This window comes from Mesoplodon bidens (assembly GCF_964165515.1).
Source record: "Mesoplodon bidens genome assembly, chromosome: 7".
Lineage (NCBI taxonomy): Eukaryota > Metazoa > Chordata > Mammalia > Artiodactyla > Ziphiidae > Mesoplodon > Mesoplodon bidens.
Genome location: NC_138164.1, coordinates 37,932,551 through 37,954,365, shown reverse-complemented (window position 1 = coordinate 37,954,365; position 21,815 = coordinate 37,932,551). Strand labels below are relative to the sequence as shown.

The 21,815-nt window shown below is 39.3% G+C and overlaps 1 pseudogene across 1 annotated transcript in view; it reads right to left on the bottom strand.

Annotated features, from left to right (window-relative positions):
- Positions 1–4,714: 4,714 nt before the first annotated feature.
- Positions 4,715–21,815, bottom strand: part of LOC308620762 (centrosomal protein of 78 kDa-like) — a 423,604-nt pseudogene continuing 406,503 nt past the window's right edge. The window contains exons 10-17 of the transcript in view: positions 20,945–21,204; positions 19,705–19,754; positions 18,164–18,294; positions 9,042–9,119; positions 7,421–7,587; positions 6,187–6,358; positions 5,817–5,864; positions 4,715–5,278 (exon numbers count right to left, since the gene is read on the bottom strand). The product of the transcript in view is annotated as a centrosomal protein of 78 kDa-like (transcript). The remainder of the gene's footprint in view (positions 5,279–5,816; positions 5,865–6,186; positions 6,359–7,420; positions 7,588–9,041; positions 9,120–18,163; positions 18,295–19,704; positions 19,755–20,944; positions 21,205–21,815) is intronic.

The following is a 21,815-nucleotide window of genomic DNA, read 5'->3' as shown; positions in this document are numbered from 1 at the left end:
ACGTGGATTTTTCTTACTTACCAAGAATGAACAGTAACTTGATCTCTAAACAATAAAGCACCTGGTCATAACAGAATCATAACAAATATTTGATATCAGAATGAATTCACTGTTCAGGTGTAAAGAGGGAATAGCTTCAGTTTTCCTCTTTCGGGCACCCCATTATTGCATCCTGGACAGAGGGGATTTTCTTGATTTTAATCTAAAGGAGAAATGGTCACTTTTGTTGAGATGGAAATTGACCACCTCAGTAGGCAGAGGCACTGTTTTTATTTGGCTGAATTCATGTTTCTAGTGATAATTCAAGGTGTAATAGGGTTTTCTCAGCCACTCCAAAATCTGAAAATGATAAGCATCTCACCAGAGTTTCAGGATGGCCCATTACCTATTCTGTGGAAAGGATATTCAAAATACCATGCTTCATCAATGTCTTCTTTGACTTGTTAATGAATGGACAACTACTGAGTTAAGACAGTGTCTTATCCTTGCTTCAAAAAAATAAAAACAGAAAACCCCCACAAACACAAAAAAACTGTTAACAATGAAAACTTATTATGCCAGGCCTTAGTATGGCCTGACTTGGAAATTTAGTTTCAGAGGCTTTTGTGAATATACCAAGGAAAGAGGACCTAGGTGTATCTTATTCCCACAGGCCGCCAATAAATATTTGCTTAACGGACAAAATATGAATATATAGTGTAGGAGAGAACCTGACAGATGCTTCACATTATTGAGTGATAGCAATGCCCAAACTCATCTGTGATCAAACACTATGAAAGTATCCTCCTAAGGATAAACTTATTACAAATAAGAAGTGAAAATTCAATTATGCAGATACTTTCAGTGTCAGCTCTGATATGCAAAAAGCATGGAAGTTGTCACTGTATCTTGTCCTTACAAGATAATGCTGTACAAAATGAAAATCAGTGACTTTTCTCAAACGTGATTAATAAAACATGTAACTATGAAAGAATTTTCGAACGGTAATTATGTATGTGTATATATGTGTCTCTGAAAAATCTGGTCAAAGAAAACTGAGGCTATCAGTATAAACTTCTTTAACTTCTATCTCTTCTTACCTTTATTTCCTCCCAAACTTACCAGTATCCATCCAGCTCGAAGGATACAAGTGATTTTTATATACTGTGCAAGGTTTTTTTCTTATTCATATGTCCGTGTTTCCCCAATTCTCTAAATTATTATCTACATCTTCAGGATCTCCTTTATTGGTTCCTTCATTTCAACATATAAAATACAAGTCCTTCTCATTCTAAAAAATTCTTTTTTGCTAATTATTTTCTCTTTTCATCCAAACTCCTTGAGAGCAGCCTCTTCCCACTGTCCTCACTAGCCCCGCCTGGCCCCGACAGGCAGCCCTACACCCTCAGTTTCTTGCCATCTGGCTTTCTGTCCACCACTTCCCTGCACTGCTCTAAGGTCACTGGGGACCTAACTGCCCAAATCCAATGGACACTCACATTCTCTGAAGGACGACGCTGGCATCTCCTTCCTCCTTCTTGAAACTCTGGCACCTCTCTCCTTCCCAGAATTCTTTCTCTGCTTAAACGTTGTCAGGACTCACAATTCTCTGAAATCTCATCCATTTTCATGATTTTAATGACTGCTGATATGTGCTGAGGACATTCAAATTTTTATCTTTCCATGTCTTCACGTGCATGTCCAGTTATCTACCAGTTTGTCTTCTGAATTCTACAGGTGCTTCAAAATTCTACATGTCCAGAACTAAAGTCTTTTCCCCACTTCAGTTCTTTATCCCCTATTTCCAAACTCAATGATACCACCACCCAACCTTAGTCACACAGATGGGGGTTCAGCCTCCGCCTCCTACTTCTTCCTTACTTCCCAAGGTCAAGTCTTGCTGGTAATTTCCTAAATACAATTAGAACTTATTTCCTCCCTTCATCTATACCTTATTTCAGACCCCTTTCTTCTTGCTATTACCTGGTCTAGAAGTTACGAAATTGCTCTTCGGTGGAACCAGTTGTTAGACATTCTATTAAAAAAGGACTCTAGGGTCAAATAGCTTTGAGGATGGCTGTGTACCATACGCCTGCTGTGACGATCCAGAATGAACATTAGCCTACAGCAGCCCCGAGAAGCTGTACAGTAAAGGAACCTGATTAACTTTACTTAAGCCAGGTTCTCCCTTCTGCCGGCCTATAAACCTTTCAGTAGGGACAGGAGAGGAGGTGGCAGCGTGAAAATCCCACTTGAAAATATAAAGCACTGCTCCTCAGAAGAGTGGGGCATAATTATCTCCAGGCTTCTTCAGATTCCTCATCCATACTGACGTCAGTGGTCTAAAATGCCACCCGAACTTGTCCTTTCCATTCTTAGCTATTTTCTGAGGAAACCAGCTCCACGCACATGGATGGTTAAGACCTGCTCTCCTCCTCCTCGCTGCCTCCTTTAGGGGCACTTGCCGCTGCCTGGGGACACTGCACTGATCCTCCAGAGCCTGTGCCTGTGGCTCTGTAACACACCCCTCGCACACTCACGGCTCTGGACTTCCGCTGTCCACTCTGCCTTGAGTATCCTTGCCTTTCACCGGCTGACTCACCAGTTTCTCACGAGTCCTTTAAGACTTAGCTTAGGGACTGCCCCTTTTGATGACTTTTCTTTGCCTCACGGCTCCCCCTCTTCTTCCACAAACACTGACTAAACGCCCTGAATATGCCCGTCACAGCAGGTCACGTGCAGGATGAGACATCTGCTGTGCGTCTTCCCCTCTGACTCCACTGCTAAAGGGCCAACACTACATCTTGCTCATTGTTTCACTCCTCTAACACTCAACCCATGACTAATGAACTAACTAGTACTGTAGTAGCCCTCTTAGTAACAATCAGGCAGGACCTTCTACAAGAAATCTGACACTCCAGCTTTTCTCTGATCTCACCTTTCACTCTGATTGAACTAAAGACTTATCTGTACATGTTTTACCAGGGAGACATAATTTAATCCAGAGATGTGTCATCACATACTCTTACATACTCTGCCGTTTAAAAATTCTGCTCACAATGGGGGAAGGAGACAGGTGTGCTTTCTGACAGCCCCACTGTTTTTGCACTTCTAGTGGTCACTGGCTTCTCTCTGTGCCTTCCTTAAACCCTTCTTAACAAGGGAACAGGATAACAAAGTAATTAAGAGCCTGGTTACAGCCTATGTGTGAACAGAAACATAAACAGGGACATAGAGAATAGACTAGCGGTTGCCAAGGAGGAGGGGGTGGGAGAGGGTTGGATTGGGAGTTTGGGATTAGCAGATGCAAACTGGTGTATATACAGGATGGATAAACATAAAGGTCCTACATGGGACTTCCCTGGTGGCGCAGTGGTTAAGAATACGCCTGCCAATGCAGGGGACATGGGTTCAAGCCCTGGTCCGGGAAGATCCCACATGCCAGAGAGCAACTAAGCCGGATGTCACAACTACTGAAGTCCAGGCACCTAGAGCCCGTGCTCTGCAACAAGAGAAGCCACCACAATGAGAAGCATGTGCACCTCAACTAGAGGAAGCCCGAGTGCAGCAACAAAGGCCAAACACAGCCAAAAATAAATACATACATGCATTTATTTTTAAAAAGTGCATGTATTTAAAAAAAACCCAAAAAGTTCCTACTGTAGAGCACAGGGAACTATATCCTATATCCTGTGATAAACCATAATGGAAAAGAATATGAAAAAGAATGTACATAAATGTGTAACTGAGTCACTTTCCTGTACAGCAGTAATTAACACAACACTGTAATTCAAGTGTATGTCAATAAAAAATAAAATTTAAAAAAATTGCCAGAAAAATAGTCACATAAGGGGAACTTCCCTGGTGGTCCAGTGGTTAAGACTTTGCCTTCCAATGGAGGGGGTGAGGGTTCAATCCCTGGTCGGGGAGCTAAGATCCCACATGCCTTGAGGCCAAAAAACCAAAATATAAAACAGAAGCAATACTGTAACAAATGCAATAAACACTTTAAAAATGGTTGACAGCATAAAAAATCTTTAAAGAAAAAATTCACATAAATCAGAAACAAATGAAAGATAATAAAGTCCATACATTAAAAAAAAAAAAAGAGCATGGGTTCGGGTCACATTGCAACTTCCCACTTACTTATAGCTGTGTAATTCTGGGCAACTCACATAATGTCTCCTCAGACTGTTCATCTATAAAATGGGGATGGTAAGAGTTCCCTACCTCAGAGCGTTGCTGTAATCCATAAACATGGTTAAGTGCCTTGGTAAATGTTTGATGCTCTCTGGTTATTATGAATTAAAATATGTCAATGGCTTCTGGCCGTGTGATTTATAATAGTTTGATGTTTAACCAAATGGTAAAACTATTCCATTTATTATTCCCATCTCTTTTTAACCCTTAGCCTGCTTTGTTGTTTATGTTTTCTGCCACCACAGAGTGCTAGTTCCAGGAGAGTAAAGGCTTTATTTTGTTCCCTGCTGAAAGCAACAGCACCCAGAAAAGTACTGTACATATGAAGCCCTCAGTAAACACTAGCTGAATGAATGGTGCAAAGTGTTACAAGGAAAAGTACACCCAAACTTTCATTATAATAAAAAAGTATAGATAAAAAAATCTTTCTCTAATGGCTTCCAGTCAAGTAACTGAAAACACCATATGCTATAATAATAACATAAGAAATTTATGAAAATTTGAAGGCAAAAACATAATTTTAAAAGATTTAGACCTACGTTAGGTGTGATAGAGTATGGATGCTTTCTTGAAATTCACAATCAGATCCAAGAGTATCACTTTCAGACTGTTCTAGTAGACTGAGTTTACTTTTAGTTGTCTTTGATGACACAGTCACTATTCTACTCTCTTTCTTAACAGAAATGTGTTTTCTCGAAGACTCACTTTTAATTGGTTTATTAACCAAAGAATTATTTTGCCCAATTCCTTTGCTTTTCTGCTTTACAGGTGAGTCAGAGCAGGAATGCAGGTCCTTCCCAGGTTGTTTCTTAGCAGAGTATTTTTTGGTCTATTCACCTGCTTTGCTCATTTTCTCTGAAGAAGACCTGCTATTTCTAGATAATTCCTCTTCTTTTCTTTGACTTCCAGTTCCAGAAATGACGTCTGCTGAAGGAGAATATGTTCTAGCAATGAAATCTTCAAAAGACTCCTGCCGCTGCTCTGTGACTGGGACCCCCAGTTTGTCTTTGGAAGTTTCTAAGGCCTCCTGAGTAGACGCTGGGACACGGAAGGAGTCGAGAGGCAAAGGAATCCTAGCATCACCTGTAATTTTCGGAAAGTGGAGGGGAAGACAAAAGACAAGACAAAAATTCAGTGATGAACAAAGCCAACCATTAAAAAGTAGAGCTCAAAACTTCAATGTTACTCTGTAATCTTATTATTAACACAGTCAATTGATTAATCAGAAGATTTCAGAGCCAGTTTTTTTTGTAATTATATCTTGCCAAGTGATTCTCAGCTTAACCTAGCTATATCCAAGGCTATGTCCGCTACGTTTTCAGACTTTGGTGATTGGGGTAGTTATTACCCATTTCCTTTCCCTCACTAAAAATAAAACCCTATTCTGTAGGATAATTAATGTCTTTTCTATCCTCCAGGCACATGTAAACCGTATATAGTTTGTGACCAGGCTGTGTTCTCAAGCTGTCAGTCCCCAAGACCACTCTGAGATTGGCTGATGGGGGCTCCAAGTGAGGCTAGAGGAAAAGCTGACAGGTTTTCCCCTCCCATTCCCATAACCAGGTGATTCACTCTAATATGTTACCTATTAGCTATGTCTGGATTACTTATTTTAAAAATTATATCAGTATGTGTACCTTCATTAGTGTTCCTTCATTGTAAGCTGACTGCATACAAATAGAAACCTAGATAAAATATGAACAGAACAGACATTTATACAATTTAAAATCTGGAATATTTTCTCTAATGTCTTCTTTCTTCATTAAGGATAGTTTGCTTTAACTCATAAATTTTCTAAAGAACTTCCAGTCTCCTTATTTACAAAAGTACAGTATCATGAAATGGGCCCACATTTACTAATCTCAGATTTCGAAAGGATTCCAGAGTCTTCTAGCTCCCGGGCATGTGAACTATTAGAGACTGATCGTTATTGTTTTCTCGCTGACTTGGTCATTTCCTTTTTGCTAATCACTCTTAGAATCATTAAGTGCTGTTCTGTCCATTTACTTGGCTATTTTGCATTTGTTATGGGGCACCCTGTTTTGATTCTGATTTTCCTTCTTCAAGTGCCTTCTTTTCTTCTTTAGGTGGACTACTAACAGGAGAATTCATCTGGGGACGACCTAGTAAATGAAAATCTGACTGATCTATACCAGCCATTGTGGCCAACTGCCCAAGCCTAGACGAGAGGAGGAAAGGAGAAAAGACAAAGGTTATTATAATCACAGAAGAGCAGTTTAGATTTCCCCAGACTTACAATCATGAAATACTTCTAAAATCTTTTTTTTTTTTTTTTTTTTTTTTTTTTTGCGGTACACGGGCCTCTCACTCCTGTGGCCTCTCCCATTGCGGAGCACAGGCTCCGGACGCGCAGGCTCAGCGGCTATGGTCACGGGCCCAGCCGCTCCGCGCCATGCGGGATCCTCCCAGACGTGGGCACAAACCATAGCCCCTGCATCGGCAGGCGGACTCTCAACCACCCCGCCACCAGGGAAGCCCTACTTCTAAAATCTTAAAAGCTAACATCCTACTCCAGACTACAAGCCTCTCTCTCCCCCAAATCCTCAGCCATTTCCAGATTCATCCTCTAGGAGACATCCCACTGTCTCACTAGAAGCTTCAATATGTTCCATGCACCCTGTCCACTGCCTGTCACACCTCCATTCCTACACTTCTTTACCACCTTTCCTCAAGTTTCCAAGAATGTGTTTGTTCCTTCCTTCCCAACACCAACACCAATTCATTCACTGACAAAACACCACTCCATCAACTATCAATCTCCACTTCCCTCTTTCAGCAAAATTGCTCCCGGTTGAGAACCACTGACCTATATCTCCCCTGCAGATTAATAATCATTTTTATGTCTAAGGCAAAGATAACTTTAATTCAAACTTATCAAACAAGCAAAAGAAGTGAAAGATAGGAAAATTCTTATGCATTCCCGACTATTTTCAATGAAAACTGCCTTTAATTTAGTCTTTACAAAACAACTACACCTACTAATTACTCTGTCTACAGGTTACTCTTTTATAATGGGCTCCCCACTCTACCAAAGCAGGCTTCCCTATTTGCATTTCTTAAAAAATTTAATTCCTCATTTTAAAATGTCAACTATATTACCTATAATTACACTAAATTTGGCTAAATATAGCCACGTAAGTGATGAAAATTGCTCCAGTTCCTCAGCAAACTACCATTAGAGTCGCAAAGAGAAGAATGCCATGAAGAGAAATGAACTAACCCAGCATCTTTAAGGAGAACCAGGAAAGCATGGAACTTCTGAAAAGAATTCTCAGTGCTGCCCCAAACACCTTCATCATCCAGGATCATGCTTGTCAATGAGTGGGCATGAAGGGCTTCAGACAAAGAGAAAGTTGTGTTTCTTAACTGGGCATTTTCATGTTCCAGCTATACAAGAAGACTGAAAACGTCTGACATGATTTTTTCTCATTGTCATCAAAAGTAGTCTTGCCTTGGGCTTCCCTGATGGCGCAGTGGTTGCGAGTCCGCCTGCCGATGCAGGGGACACGGGTTCGTGCCCCACTCTGGGAAGGTCCCACATGCTGCGTAGCGGCTGGGCCCGTGAGCCATGGCCGCTGAGCCTGTGCGTCCGGAGTCTGTGCTCCGCAACGGGAGAGGCCACAACAGTAAGAGGCTCACATACCGCAAAAAAAACCCCAAAAAACAACAAACAAAGAAAAAGTAGTCTTGCCTAGTTTCAAGGAACAAAACTAAAACACTCAAAATGTAATTATTTTATAATTAATGTAACCCTCCGCCAGTAAAGACAGAGACCATATCACATAATAACCAAAGCCCACAGGCACCCAACAAAGTTTCCTATATAACACTTAGGTGGTATATAAATAAACCCAAGTTACCGTTTTATTAATGATCTTTCACAAAAGATCACATTTCTAACTGGTTCAATTCATAATGGAGCCTCATTCCACATTAGAAAATGACCTGCTTTAAGTTTCCCTTAAATTAGAAAGTGAATTATAGAATCTGATTTGAACAAAACATATTACAACTCTGATGAATGTTAAGAATTAACTTTAGTGAGTAAAATATCTAATGCTTACGTTTAAAAGTCCTAAATCATACCCAACCCAATTTATTAAATGTACGATCACCAATATTTTCTTTGGCTTCTTGAACATATTCACCCCCGTGCACTCTTCCCCTTCCGCTCAGCATCTACGCACTTAAAACCCCCTGTAAGCTCAACTCTCGTATTTCTCAGAAAGGCCGTTAATGTTCATGATGCCCCTTTTGCCTTACATGAGCAGGTACTCAACATTTATTGAATGAGTGTCTGCCAATCCAATGGATGCACTTTCAAAAATTCCTCCCTACACTCACCCTGTGATAAATTATATTTAGATAGAACTTTTTAGATTATGCCCTGCTTTCATGCACATTACCTAATGTAATTCTCATAGTATATATTTTTATCTTTCATTGCATTCTTAGAAGTTTTCCAATATCTTAAATTTATTTAAATGATTCACTTTCCTAATTCATTGCCAGGAGAGTCTCATCATGTCTTTTATGTTACTGTATATACAATACATGCACAGAAAGTGCCTTCTTGAATCAAAGAATCATGAACAGGAAATAAGCTAATGTCATATAAAAGCACACACACATACACAAAACCAGATTTTCACATCTTTAAAAACATGCTTTCTGGAATATAGATCATATGATCACTAAATACCAGTAAATGCAAAAGTCCATATGATACCACCAATTTGCAACATATTACAGTTTTAAAGCTTACAAAATATGTGTATATGGCTTAAAATCAAATCAAAATAAAACCAAAACACTCTCAAAAGCAGATGAAACGTGTTTACCTCACTGACTCGTCTATCAGCCTTCAGTCTTATTACTCTTTCCTCCTTTAACTGCTTTAGGCACTCCTCCAGGGTTTCCTAAACAAACAGAGTCAATATTATAAGTAATTCATAGTATAATATCCAAAAGCCTTTCCAGCTATTGGTCTCATCAGGATTTAGGGGCAGAGCCAGAAGTGAACTCAGATTTTAGTCTGCTACTGGTCATATTATACCATGCCAGTGAAATGAATGATCAAAATCTATCAAATTTGCAAAGATTTATTTAAATTCCACTCTTTCCAACATAAATTTGTGGCAGCCCACCATAAAAGGCATATGCATATAACATAGTAAGTCAGAAATAAGAAGTTACGACCAAGAAAGAAAAATTCTATTTTTATTTGTGGGTCTCTTTATAGCAGGAAGTCCTATTAACGAACCTGCTTAGCATACCTGAATTGCATAATTGCAGATTCAAAAGCATGTTTTAAAAAAGTAATCACTTTTAAAGCAATTTACAGTCAAGCACTGTTCCTGGAGTTCCCTGGGTATTAATCGAATCATCAAAACCCTAAGAGGGGGCTTCCCTACTGGCACAGTGGTTAAGAATCTGCCTGCCAGTGCAGGGGACACGGGTTCGAGCCCTAGTCCAGGAAGAACCCACATGCCGCAGAGCAACTAAGCCTGTGCGTCACGACTACCGAGCCTATGCTCTAGAACCCACGTGCCACAACTCCTGAAGCCTGCGCGCCTAGAGCCTGTGCTCCGCAATAAGAGAAGCCACCGCACCGCAACGAAGAGTAGCCCCCCGCTCGACGCAACTGGAGAAAGCTGGCGAGCAGCAACGAAGACCCAACGCGGCCAAAAATAAATTTATAAAACAAAAAACCCTACGAGGAAAGAACGATCACTAACTCCATGTTATTTTACAGATGAGGGAAACAGAGGCAGAGAAGTAGAGTAAGTAGAGCAGCACAGCCAAGGTCACACCACTAAGTAGCAGAGCCACACTGTGGACTCAGGAAGCTGGCTGCCATTCCTGCTCACGGCGGTGGTAGTCTTCCCTTCACCAAGGTCACTGAAATAAAATGAACACTGATAAACTATCTTAGGAGTTTTAGGAACTAAGACACTTCGGTCCTTGAAGTGGGGACACTGCTTGCAATAGGCAGAATTCTGACAGAGCCTCCAAGATGACCACTTACTGAAGTACACAAACCTTCCACTTATCCAATCAAACTCTAAATGTAGGTGCTGTAGTGAAGGGATTTTGCACATGGAATTAAGGTTCAAAATCAGTTGATCTTTTAAGATAGGGAGATTACTTTAGGTGGATGTGGCCTACTCAGGCACCCCACGAAAAGGACCTGAACTCTTCCTGAATTGAAGTACAAAATGGACAAGAGGGAGACTCTCCATTGCTGGCTCTGAAGAAGTCCAATGCTGCGGCAGAGAAGGCAAGCGAGAGGCCTCTAGGAGCTGAAACTCTCCCCCGACTGACAGCCAGCAAGGAAATGGGGACCTCTGTCCTGCAACTGCAGAATCTGAATTATGCCAACAAGCCGGAAGAAGCCTGTAGGCATTCTTTCCCAGAGCCTCTGGACGCTAACACAGCCAGACTGACATCTTGATTTCAGCTCTGTGGCCCACACAAACTATGGTGAACATCCAACGTTTGGGGCTCAATATCTTACACTTAAATTTCACGTGCTTTAACACTCTCAGGAGGGAACCCACATGTTCCCGTGTGTATCTGAGCAGGAAGCCCAGTCACGCTGTGCCTGGACTTCTGACCTACAGAACTCTGAGCTAGTCAAATAGGTATTGTTTTCAGTCAGTAAGAGTGTAGTAAAAGAATTAATATTCTACTCAACCTCCAGGTTCGTGAACAAAATAAATGATTGTCATTGTTTTAGGCCACTGTTTTGGGGTGGTTTCTTATGCAGTGATAAACAATCATAATACCTATACTTATGAAAACAGTAAGGTATATTTATACATGTTAACTGCTTTGAACAATCACTTAAAGAATGAGGAACTCTATTACCTGCCATCATTGGGAGAGGAGCTGGTATCACTTTCTGGAGAGTAGCTTTTGGTACCTAACAACAATCCTACATCAGGAGTTTACCCTAAGGAAATCAAAGATGTGGGCAAAGATTTATCTACCAACATGATGTCATCAGATTGTTGATAACCAAACCCTAGAAGAAAGCTAAGAGCCTCCGAATTGGGACTGGTTTAAATAAAAACAGCTCATCGTCTGAAGGAATGCTCTATGAAGCCACTAAGAATGACAAGAGGTCTCAACCAGAGTTCATGAATGGGCTTCAGGAGTGCTACATTCAAAATATATCTGTGCGTTTTTCCTGGGAGATGATGCATAAGCTTAATCAAATTCTCTGATGTAGAAGAGTAGTTAGTGACATGGCAAAATATTTCTGATACTTTTTTAAGACAAAAGAACAGATTAGGTGTGTGTACATGCAGAGGTGGCTTTTATTTCCTTCAAGAAGTTATTCATTGTTTTCAAACATTTGCTCAATGAACATATATTTTTATATTCAGAACATGTTTAAAAAATTGACAGTCTAAGAACTTCAAATTCTTTAATGTTTCATTACTAAAGCCAGTCAAGTTTTCAATGGGGAAAAAGGGGAAAAAATTGCAAAATTCCTCTACTTTTAATATAATGGTTTAGTCAATCTTCTAAAACTGATTTCAAAGAAATTCTAAACAAATAAACAAAAAAAAAAAAAACCCTCAGCACGGTCAGAGGAAAGTAGACTAAAATTCCTGACTGGTTCTAAATAGCACATCAAAGTGCAATTACATGCAACAGTTTCTCCCTCTAATGGAGGGAATTAGAACACAGTGTTCAATTTTTGTGAAAAAGTGTACCCTCCTCCTACAAAATATTCAGAATTCATGTCCCTTACATGGAAATATGGAACCAAAAAAGTTAGAAAGTAAAATTGCTTGATATTCTATTACTTAAGTAAGACTAATGATAAGGCTTTGGAATAATTTTCCTTCCTTCCATCTGCTCTCCATTCCACCCTTCTGTACACCAGCTAGGGTGATTTTTCTGGGGCAAAGCTCCCATCATATTGGATATCAAATTTTATGTTCAACTTTTCTCCATTTAACATTGAAATCAATCATTTCTCATATAATCAGGGGATTCATAACCTTGATTTTTTTGTGCGGGCTACAAAATATTCCACTGAGTGGGTTTACTGGTTAACCATTTTACAGATTTAAATTCTTTCCAACTTTTCAGTATTATCAGACAAAATAACCGTTTTTATGCATGAAGGCTTTTTTCCATATTGAGAATAACATTCTTACAATAAATCCATAAAAATGAGTTTGAGATCAAAGCAAATGAACATTTTTAAGGCTCTGAGCTACCTATCTCCAGACTTCTTTCCAAAAGATTTCTGAGATTTTACACTGCCATCAGCGATGTATCACTTGGTATATAACCTCTACTGTAACTGTTGGCTTACTTCCTCACTTAGAGTGCAAGTTATTTGAAGATAGGGGGTGTATTTTATTAAGTGTTTATCCCCAGCACCTGTGCCTAGCACAACGTAGACGGTCAATAAATAATTGCTTAATAAGGAAAATCCCTGCCACACACGTACATATAAGATGTACGTGTGTGAAAGACAGACTGTGTGTTTTTCTCTAACTGGATAGATGAAAACTTGTCATCTTCTTTAATGTGCAATTTTTTTGCTTATAATTAGTAATTAAATTTCTCTTTTAGATTATATTGTAAATATTCAGATTCTCTGAGGCAAATGGGCCTGGCACTACCCATTAGCTACATAACCTTGGACAAGTTGTATAACTCTAGGCCTCAACTTCCTCATCTATAAAATGGAGATAAGCTCCCATATTACAGAGCTCTTGTGAGAATTACATGAGTTAAAACACATATAAAATTAGAAGAGTGCTTGGTACATAGAATATGTGCAATTAATGCTGAATGAATGAACATGCGAATGCAAACAGTAGTGAAGGGCTTCAAATGAAACGGTCTCATCCCACTCCCACATCCAGCACTCAAGAAGCGACCGATTCTTTATGCAGTTTTTAATTGTAAAATACGATATGTGTACTGAGAAGTGCACAGAACAAAACTGTCAATGTGACAAAGAAAAAGAGAATACTTACATAAGCACTACTCGAAGCTGAAAGTATTGATACTTGTCAGCATCGCAAAAACCCCCCATATCCTTTTCTCATCACAAGCTCCTTCCCTCTTCCCGGTTAAACACCAACCTCATTTCTTGACAGTCATTTCCTTTAACCTGCATGCATCCCTAACAAAAGAGTTTAGTTGTGTCAACATCTAACTTTATGTACAGGATCATAGTATATGAAGTCTTTTCTATCTTATTTCTTTCTCTCAACGTTGGTTTAAAAAATTCATCCACATTGCTGCCTGTAGCTCTAGTTCATTCAATTTTATTGCTGGATAGTTTTCCCACTGTACAAATACACATCATTTATTTAATTTTTGACTCTTAATGGACATTTGGTTTGTTTTCAGTTTGTGCTAATGCAAATCATGGACAGGAATCCTGCTGTACCCGTTATTCTGGTGCATTTACACAGGGCGGGGGTGAGGGCTGCTGGCTCACAGGCTATTTATATACCTTCAGTTGATGGAGAGTGCTAAATGCTTTCCAAAGTAGTTGTGTCGATTTATACTCCAGTATAAACAGGGTAGAAGATTCCCATAGTACTTCAGGTCTACAATACCTGATACTACCAGACTTTTTATTTATGTATTTGTCAATCTGATTGACATGTAGTTTCCTTGGTTTTGACTCACTTTTCACTTATTACTTCATGAAGTCGTACACTTTTCTGTGTTTACTGGCTGTATGGATTTCCTTTTTTATGAGGTTTACATCAAATATTGTTATTTTTTATTATTTTATTATTATTATTTACTTTTGGCTGTATTGGGTCTTCGTTGCTGCGTGCAGGTTTTCTCTAGTTGCGGCGAGCGGGGGCTACTCTTCATTGCGGTGGCTTCTCTTGTTATAAAGCACAGGATCTAGGCGCGCAGGCTTCAGTAGTTGTGGCACGTGGGCTCAGTAGTTGTGGCTCACGGGCTCTAGAGCACAGGCTCCGTAGTTCTGGTGCACGGGCTTCGCTGCTCCGTGGCATGTGGGATCTTCCCAGACCAGGGCTCGAACCCGTGTCCCCTGCCTTGGCAGGCAGTTTCTTAACCACTGCGCCATCAGGGAGGTCCAACTATTGTTATTTTGAATTCTTCTCCATGTCCAAGTAATACTCTTACATGACTATTTTCTCACTAAATTGGAGGCGTTATCAGTTCACTTTCTAACTTACTAATAAGTAAGGGTTTAGTTCCTCTACACTCTTTCCTATGTCCACACTGCTCAGTAAAGTTATGTCATCATGAGTTATTCCACTGCTCATGATCTCTTTGACTTGTAGTCATATACTTAAAAACCTACATTGTTGATCAACTAGAAGCTCTCTCAACGTCACGCTTTGTAAAATGAGGACATTCTTACCATCTTCCCTTTTTTCTACCTCCTGTCTACCTTCCAAACCCAGCTGTTACGTTGTCAAAGTTGAAATTTATATTCTGTTCTATGTGCAGTTAAGTCTTCTGTTACTTGAGAGTCAGTACGGAGTAAGGTTTAAGAGAACAGGCAGAGAGCCTAAACTCAAAGCCTCGATCCAACCTTAAATTAGGTACAGCCTGGGCAAGTTCCTTCCCTGACTTAGCTTCCTGCTCTCAAAAGTGGGAATGATATTAGCACCAACCTCATAAGGCTATTCAGAGGATTAAATGAGTTAATATATGCAAAAACACTTAGAGCCTAATATATGCTAAGTACATACTAGTACACAATACATTTCAGTACATACCAAGTTAATACTAATACATACTAAGTATAGTTTACTTTAGTTATTTGTGATTACATGCAAGTTGGCAATAAAAGCTGCAAACCAAGACAGTATTGCCATTATTACAATGAAATTAATATTGCCCACTGCAGATGTACTGTGTCTCTGTGTATAGACTACACCTCGTTCCATACTGTGCCAGTGTCACTGCCCTTGTGCAGGGTGACCACATACCCCAAGCCGCCTTGGGCTGTTCCAGTTTATACCTGTTGTCCTGATGTTACAGCATTAGAATGCCTCCTTACACTATTGAAGTGTAAGGAGTTTGGACAAGTTCCGGTTTGGACAACAAATTAGATAGGTGGTCATTACCCCTGTGTGTCACTGAAAAGGGGGACATCTATAGTGTCAAGTTGAAGTGGATTCTTCCCTTCCTCACCAATAGTAGGTTAAAAATCAACCATAGTTCAGTGTGCTTCAGCTTTATGTCCGTATAGCCTTTTCTCCTCTGGAGTTCAAGTTCCTTCTCCTCTTCCTCTCCATCCTCCCTTCCAACAGTGCCTAACACCTAGTAAGTATGATATGCCTCAAGGTGTTTCTAAGCTCTCAATCACACAATCAATAGAAGCCTCTCCACTATAGACTAGCTGCAATCTGCACTGAATCCCCTATTACCTTCCTTCTTGGTTTATTGCCTCATTTTGCTGGATTATGTCTATCAATAGCTTAAGGTGTAGCACAGGAGGTCAATTTTTCAAATTTCTTTGGGTACAAAATATCTTCTTCAGCCTCCACTTATGACTGATAGTTTGGCTGGATACAAACCCCTAGGGTGAAAATTATGTGCCTGAAAAACTTTGGAGGTATCTTTCTAGTGCCTTCCAGGATCCATGGTGCTCATGACAAGTATGATAAAATCAGATTGTAACCTTTTTTTTTAGGTGACCAGTATTTTTCTCTCTGGAATGGATGTATCCTCTCAGTATTTTATTCTATTTTAATTTATTTTTTAAGTATTTGAAAGTTTCACAATGAAGGGTGCCTAGGTATGAGTCTATTCTTACTCATCTTGCATAACTATTTTCAATCTGAGGCCTGATGTCTACTTTCAGCTGTGGGGAATTTTGTTGCCCTTTGACAGCTTCCCTCCATTTTTTTTCTGGGTCTGGACTTTCTAATAGTAACATGTGGGATCTCCCAGATGCAGCCTCTCTAACATATTTCTATCACATTTTCCATTGTGTCTTTCTTTTTATATACTGAGAAATTTTTTAAATTCCTACTGAATTTATTTCAGCAACCATATTTTCATTTCCAGGAGACCTCTCTTGCTTTCTGACCATTCTCCTTTTCATTAATACCCTAGTCTTATTTTATAGTTGCTAGCTCTTTTTAAACCTCTCTCAGGATGCTAATTAGGGTTTTTTCTTAAATTATTCTGTGCCCTAAATTGTCCCTGGTCCTACTAGGATATGTTTGCACTCTTTCCCCCTCTCTCATGTTGTAAGCTTTACTCAACTAACAGGCAAATGACAGTTATTTTCTATTTAAGAATGAGCGCAGAAAGCTCCCTGAAGTCAACGATTGATTGGCTTCTTATGCAGGAAGAAGCGGGGAGTAACTGTAACAGGATCTCCCCCAAAAACAGTTTTCTAGGGTGTAAAAACTCACAGTAGCTGCCCCAGTTCTCACCAGTTTCACTGTCTTCAAAATGAAATCATCTCATTTCAGGAGGGTTAGGGCGGGGCAGGGAGTCCACTCCTCCAAACACATCCCTTCAATGAGCTCCCCTATTGGTCACACTTTTAACTAACTCCACCCTCTCTCCTACATGCGCACCTGAGCATGGGGCTACTTTTTCAGGTGGGGTCAGAATCCTCCTCAGTTGCACGTGGTCCCTGTGCATATTCTAGGTGATGCTTTTCCTCTGTTCTACTGCTTCAGTTTCACACTCTTCCACCTGTCTTCTTTCAAAACTATGTTGAAATCTCTTGATAGTTGTGTGCATATATACTTAAACACTTTGATACCATCATTGTAGTGTCTTGTCAAAACAGAGAAGAGCTAAAAGGGTTCTCAGTGCATTCTGAATCTGCTATTCTGTGGTCCCAGTGTTTAAACTTCTTGGACTTCCCCACTGTCTATTACTGCTTTTACAAATACAATCTCATGGTCTATTCGTGAAGGAAATGAATACACCACATCTAAAATAACAAGGAATGCGGGTTAGATGCTCTAGGGTCTAGTCATACTCTGCCATTTACTAATAAACCACTTACGTTCTACAAATTGTAGGTGCGCATTTATAAAACGAAAGGGAGTAACTCTACATGAACTATAGATTTCTCCTACTCTAACATTTCATAATTTTCTAAGTTCTTTTCTTAAAATTTCTCTATATTATCATTAATTTTAATTAAAAAATAAAAATCTAACTTTCTCTTTTGAAAATCAAAGAGTAGTTCCCGTAGTCCTACAATAATGGGATAATTAGTTCTGAAACCTGTCAAGTGTCATGTTTCATATGAAGAGAAAATCATATTAAATAATTTTAAAAAATTAAACATGGACTTTGTAGCACAAAGACAAGGTCCCCCCCAAATGGTGTTCCTTTATTTACTAGAAATGTTCAGCTCTGCATTAAAGTTGAAATAAAATAAATATATTAATTTTGAGGTGCAAAAATTTCTTATAAAAATCAATTTTTCTTTTCTGTCCATACAAACAAAAGTATGGAATGACATTAGAGGTCAGGTTTATTTGGCAATAGAATGTAGCTTCTTGATATTTTTGATTTTAGGAAAGGAGAATATCAACATCAAAACTTTTTTCAACTTTACTTTTATTTAAAATGAGGCCATATTTTCCTCTTATAAAAAGAGAGTTCAACTAGAACTGTCTATTTTCTCATCTGTAAAACAAGAGCACTGAATCAGCTGACTGTATTCATTCAGAACTCAATTTCCTTATCTTATGATCACTAAGCTTCTCCCTAAATCTAAAATACTAAGCTTCTAAGCAAAGGAAAATATATTACTAACGACATGTTTTGATTTTAGTTTCTTAGAGTTCAAATGTCCACCATTCACCTTGGTCTAAGCTTAAGGAACCATTCAAGGGGATACAACGCAGATGGGAGGAGAAAACAGAACCCTCACACAAGCTGTGCTGTGTTGCAATCAGCCTTCCGTTTGAAAAATAATCTTCTCTATAGCTTTAAAGTGATAACTTTGTACCTGCAATGCTTCTTGTTTCAAACGGATTTTCTCTGGCTCCTCCTGAACACGTTCTGAGGAATCATCGACCTCTTCGATTTCTGAGGAGGAAGGACTCTCTACTGTCACAGTCACAGGAAATTCTGATGGACCTGAGTGTCACAAGAAGAAGATAGGAAACCACAGAGTTGTTACACTAACGTGCAAAGAAAGAAGACAAGATTGTATAAAAGACAACACAAGCCAGATACCAAATATCCAAATATTAGAGGACATTTAACAAAAGTGATCTGAGGTATCATTCTTTATAAATGTCTCTCACTGCTCTTTAGTGTAAAACAGGCAATGACTAAGTAAAAGTACAGTAACTTATTTTTGCTATGTTACTGTACAGACCTCTGTTGTACGTGGTTAGGATTAGTAATGGGAATTGCCCATATTATTTTATTAAGTTTCTTTCACAGAAGCCAAGTGAAGATCCAAGGTAAACATTTTTTCTCAGATCAACTTTATACTGCAAATGAAAAATTTATTCTTCACCATCAGACAAAAACAGTCTGGAAGAAAATGTAGTTTTTCAGAGGAAAATACATCAGTAAAGGGACTGATGAATAATCAGGAAGTCAACATATCTAAGCTGTGAATAATAGACATTAGAATTTAAAAAAATAAATCACATACACATACACAACTAAAACTGACCCATCAAAAATTTCATCTTCTCACCACCCTTAAGCCAAAACTAGGGCAACAATTCTCCCAGCAAGCTTCACTGCCACTGCAATGTTGTTCAATAGGACATTTCCAAACATTTAAAAACTGACCTGGCCACAACCCCATAAAAGTCTACAGATCATAAAGAACTGTGCTGGGATTATAAACCACGCAGAAGACAAGTCACTAGGACATCATTTTGACAACAAGCAGCAAACCCTGCAGCATAGGAAAACCCTAACAGGAGAACGAGGTGCACACCCCTCTCTCTGGGAATGCAAGGCCAGGACTGACACCCAAGATGCTCTTCTCTCAACCTCAGCAGTGGTGCCTTTCACAGAGCAACTATGCAGTCTCCCAAGACCACTGGGAAGGAGAGTCTGATACTGACAGTATTCGCTTGCCACGAGGCCATAAGCGAGGGAATGTGTGTGGTCTTGGTGAGAGAGCAGAGGTTTGGGAGATGTTGCTTTATATTGGCTTTCAGATCAGGAATTTGTACATATAGCCCGCAAACAACGTTTCTTGAAAACGTGAACATTCTTGAGTATGACAGCTCCATGTGAGGGGTCAGAAATGGCAGTCAAGTTCGTTTCACTGGGTAACAGCTGATTTGCGGACTGGAAAACAGGCTTCCTTGTTTACAGACATAACCACAAGGCTGCCAGGTGTGCACTAAATCCACACAAATACACAGTTGCATTGGGAGAGCGACCAAACATGTTTTACATGGATTTATTTCAGAGAGGGAAATGCTTCATGTAAGGCTCTGTCAGTTTAAAAAGCAAGAAGAATGACCATCCACCTTTCCCAATTCAAGCCCTATATATCATAAATATGATAGCTACACACCACCAACTGATTACATACATCACGAGCTTTGATGAATAGAAAGCCCCTAAAAAGATAGCAACAAAACGAAGTTAGATCTTCATGTAAATACATCACCAGTTAAACCCAGTTAATACAACTATTTAGTAGTATGAACAGTACCCATACAGAATTGTGTATAAAAATAAATAAGCTCAAAACAAGGACCTGGAGGGCTCTGCTACGGAGAAAACAGAACAGAATTCAGCCTACTGGCTTGGTAATCACTCTCTGAACTGCTGAGAGGCCCCTTCAGCTCCTATGTTCAGGATGGTTGAGATTTCAGTCTCACTTCTTTAAATGGTGATATTAATCGTTCTCTAATTTACCCCCCTGTGTGAGGAGGATGGACCTGCGATTAAGTGTCTCAGGAAGAAGACAGGAAACCACAGAGCTGTGAAACTCAAGTGCAAACACTGGGGATTCAACACTATAGTTTATGCAACAGCAATTCACATTACCATTTGCAAAAAAGTAGTCGGTTGTCCAGTGGGGATTAGAAACAGCCATTTAACATGAGCAACTGAACAGATATTTTACACAGTAACTACTTCAAGTACTATTTAAAATCAATTCTCTTTGTTTTCTTAAGCAATTGTTAATCCCCAATTTCCTGATTACTACCAAGTAAATCACCTGAAGATCATCTAGAGCCATCTATTTCACTTAGCAAGCCTAAAGCTATAATTCAACCATTTTATTTACTGTTCTGTGACAAAAATTACTATGAACAGCTATCCCCTGGATAAGAAATCAGCTAATGCTAGTTTGACTCACTAAATCTGATTTACTGAGTTAATAAGCCAGTTGATTTAGAATAGGTCTAATGCACATTTTTCATCCATTCTGCATTAAACTATTTCCCATGCCTAAAATGTCTTTTTTCCCATTCATACGTATCCAAATTCCTACTTCTGTGCTGTAGGGCTTCGCTCAACTACACCTGCCTTTAATCAAACTTCTCTCACATGCACAATTGGTGATCATTTTAGTCTCCTCAAGACTCCCACGGAGTTACCTCTGTTGTGACACTTGAGAAACAACTTGAAACTCCCAATTACTTTTAATTTTTCTTCCTTAGAGGGCTCATTAGGCAGAAGCCATGTGTGAGTTACCTTTTTTCCTCTACACAAAATACCAGAGACCACCCACATAATACAAGTTCCAAAATAAAGAACTCTAAATGACTGAAAAAGACAGGGAATGCAAACAGGTTACCTGTTGCTTTTTGCACTTTCTGCAGGACACAATGGCCGGAAACCAGACACTCCAGGTGGTAGCGCTTCAGGAGGGTAACATTCTTTACCAGCAGAGTATTTCCTTCCATTACTTACAGGCTTCTTTGCGGCCAAGACTACGTTTGACAAAGCATGAAAAGAAGGAATCAAGATGCACCAAAGGTCTACAGAGCAAATGTCACACGTGCACACGTCGAAAGGAATCAAAAAGGCACTTGACAACGATGCCAAGCCCATTAAAAAGAGGATCGGTTTTGTACAAAGGTTTTCCATAAGCCAGCATTTTTAAAAAACATAAGTTCTCTACAGTAACAAGTTATTTTAACTAAAACAAAAGTATTGAGATGTGCAGAAATGCAAAAATAAAAGTTTAAAAAAAATCCCAAAGTATGATACATTTTATGTATCATGCAGAAACACTCAAGTTTCCTGAATCTTAGAACACCTTTGGCATTTCTGAATCTCAAGGACACAGAAACACAGATACACCCATGACTTCTGCCAAACAGAATCTTCAGAAGTAGACCAAAAGTTAAATTTAAGATGAATTTTTCTATGGAAAAACAATAGAAGTTATAAGGCTGCAAGTTGCTGGGGGGTAGGTGAGTCAATTTTACCCTCCTATAAGCCTGTCAACCTTCACTGCTCCTTTGATTTCATATAGAAAACGCACAAAAAAACAAATGAAACCCACTGGATGAAAGAGTGAAATGTGGAGACTTACCCTATATTTCAGTAGTAAAGAGGCAAGTATCTTTATAGGAAACATTTGGTTGCAAAAACTAGACCTACGTGTTAATATTTTACTTAGAACAAGCCATATATTAAAATTCACATTTAAATATTTAATT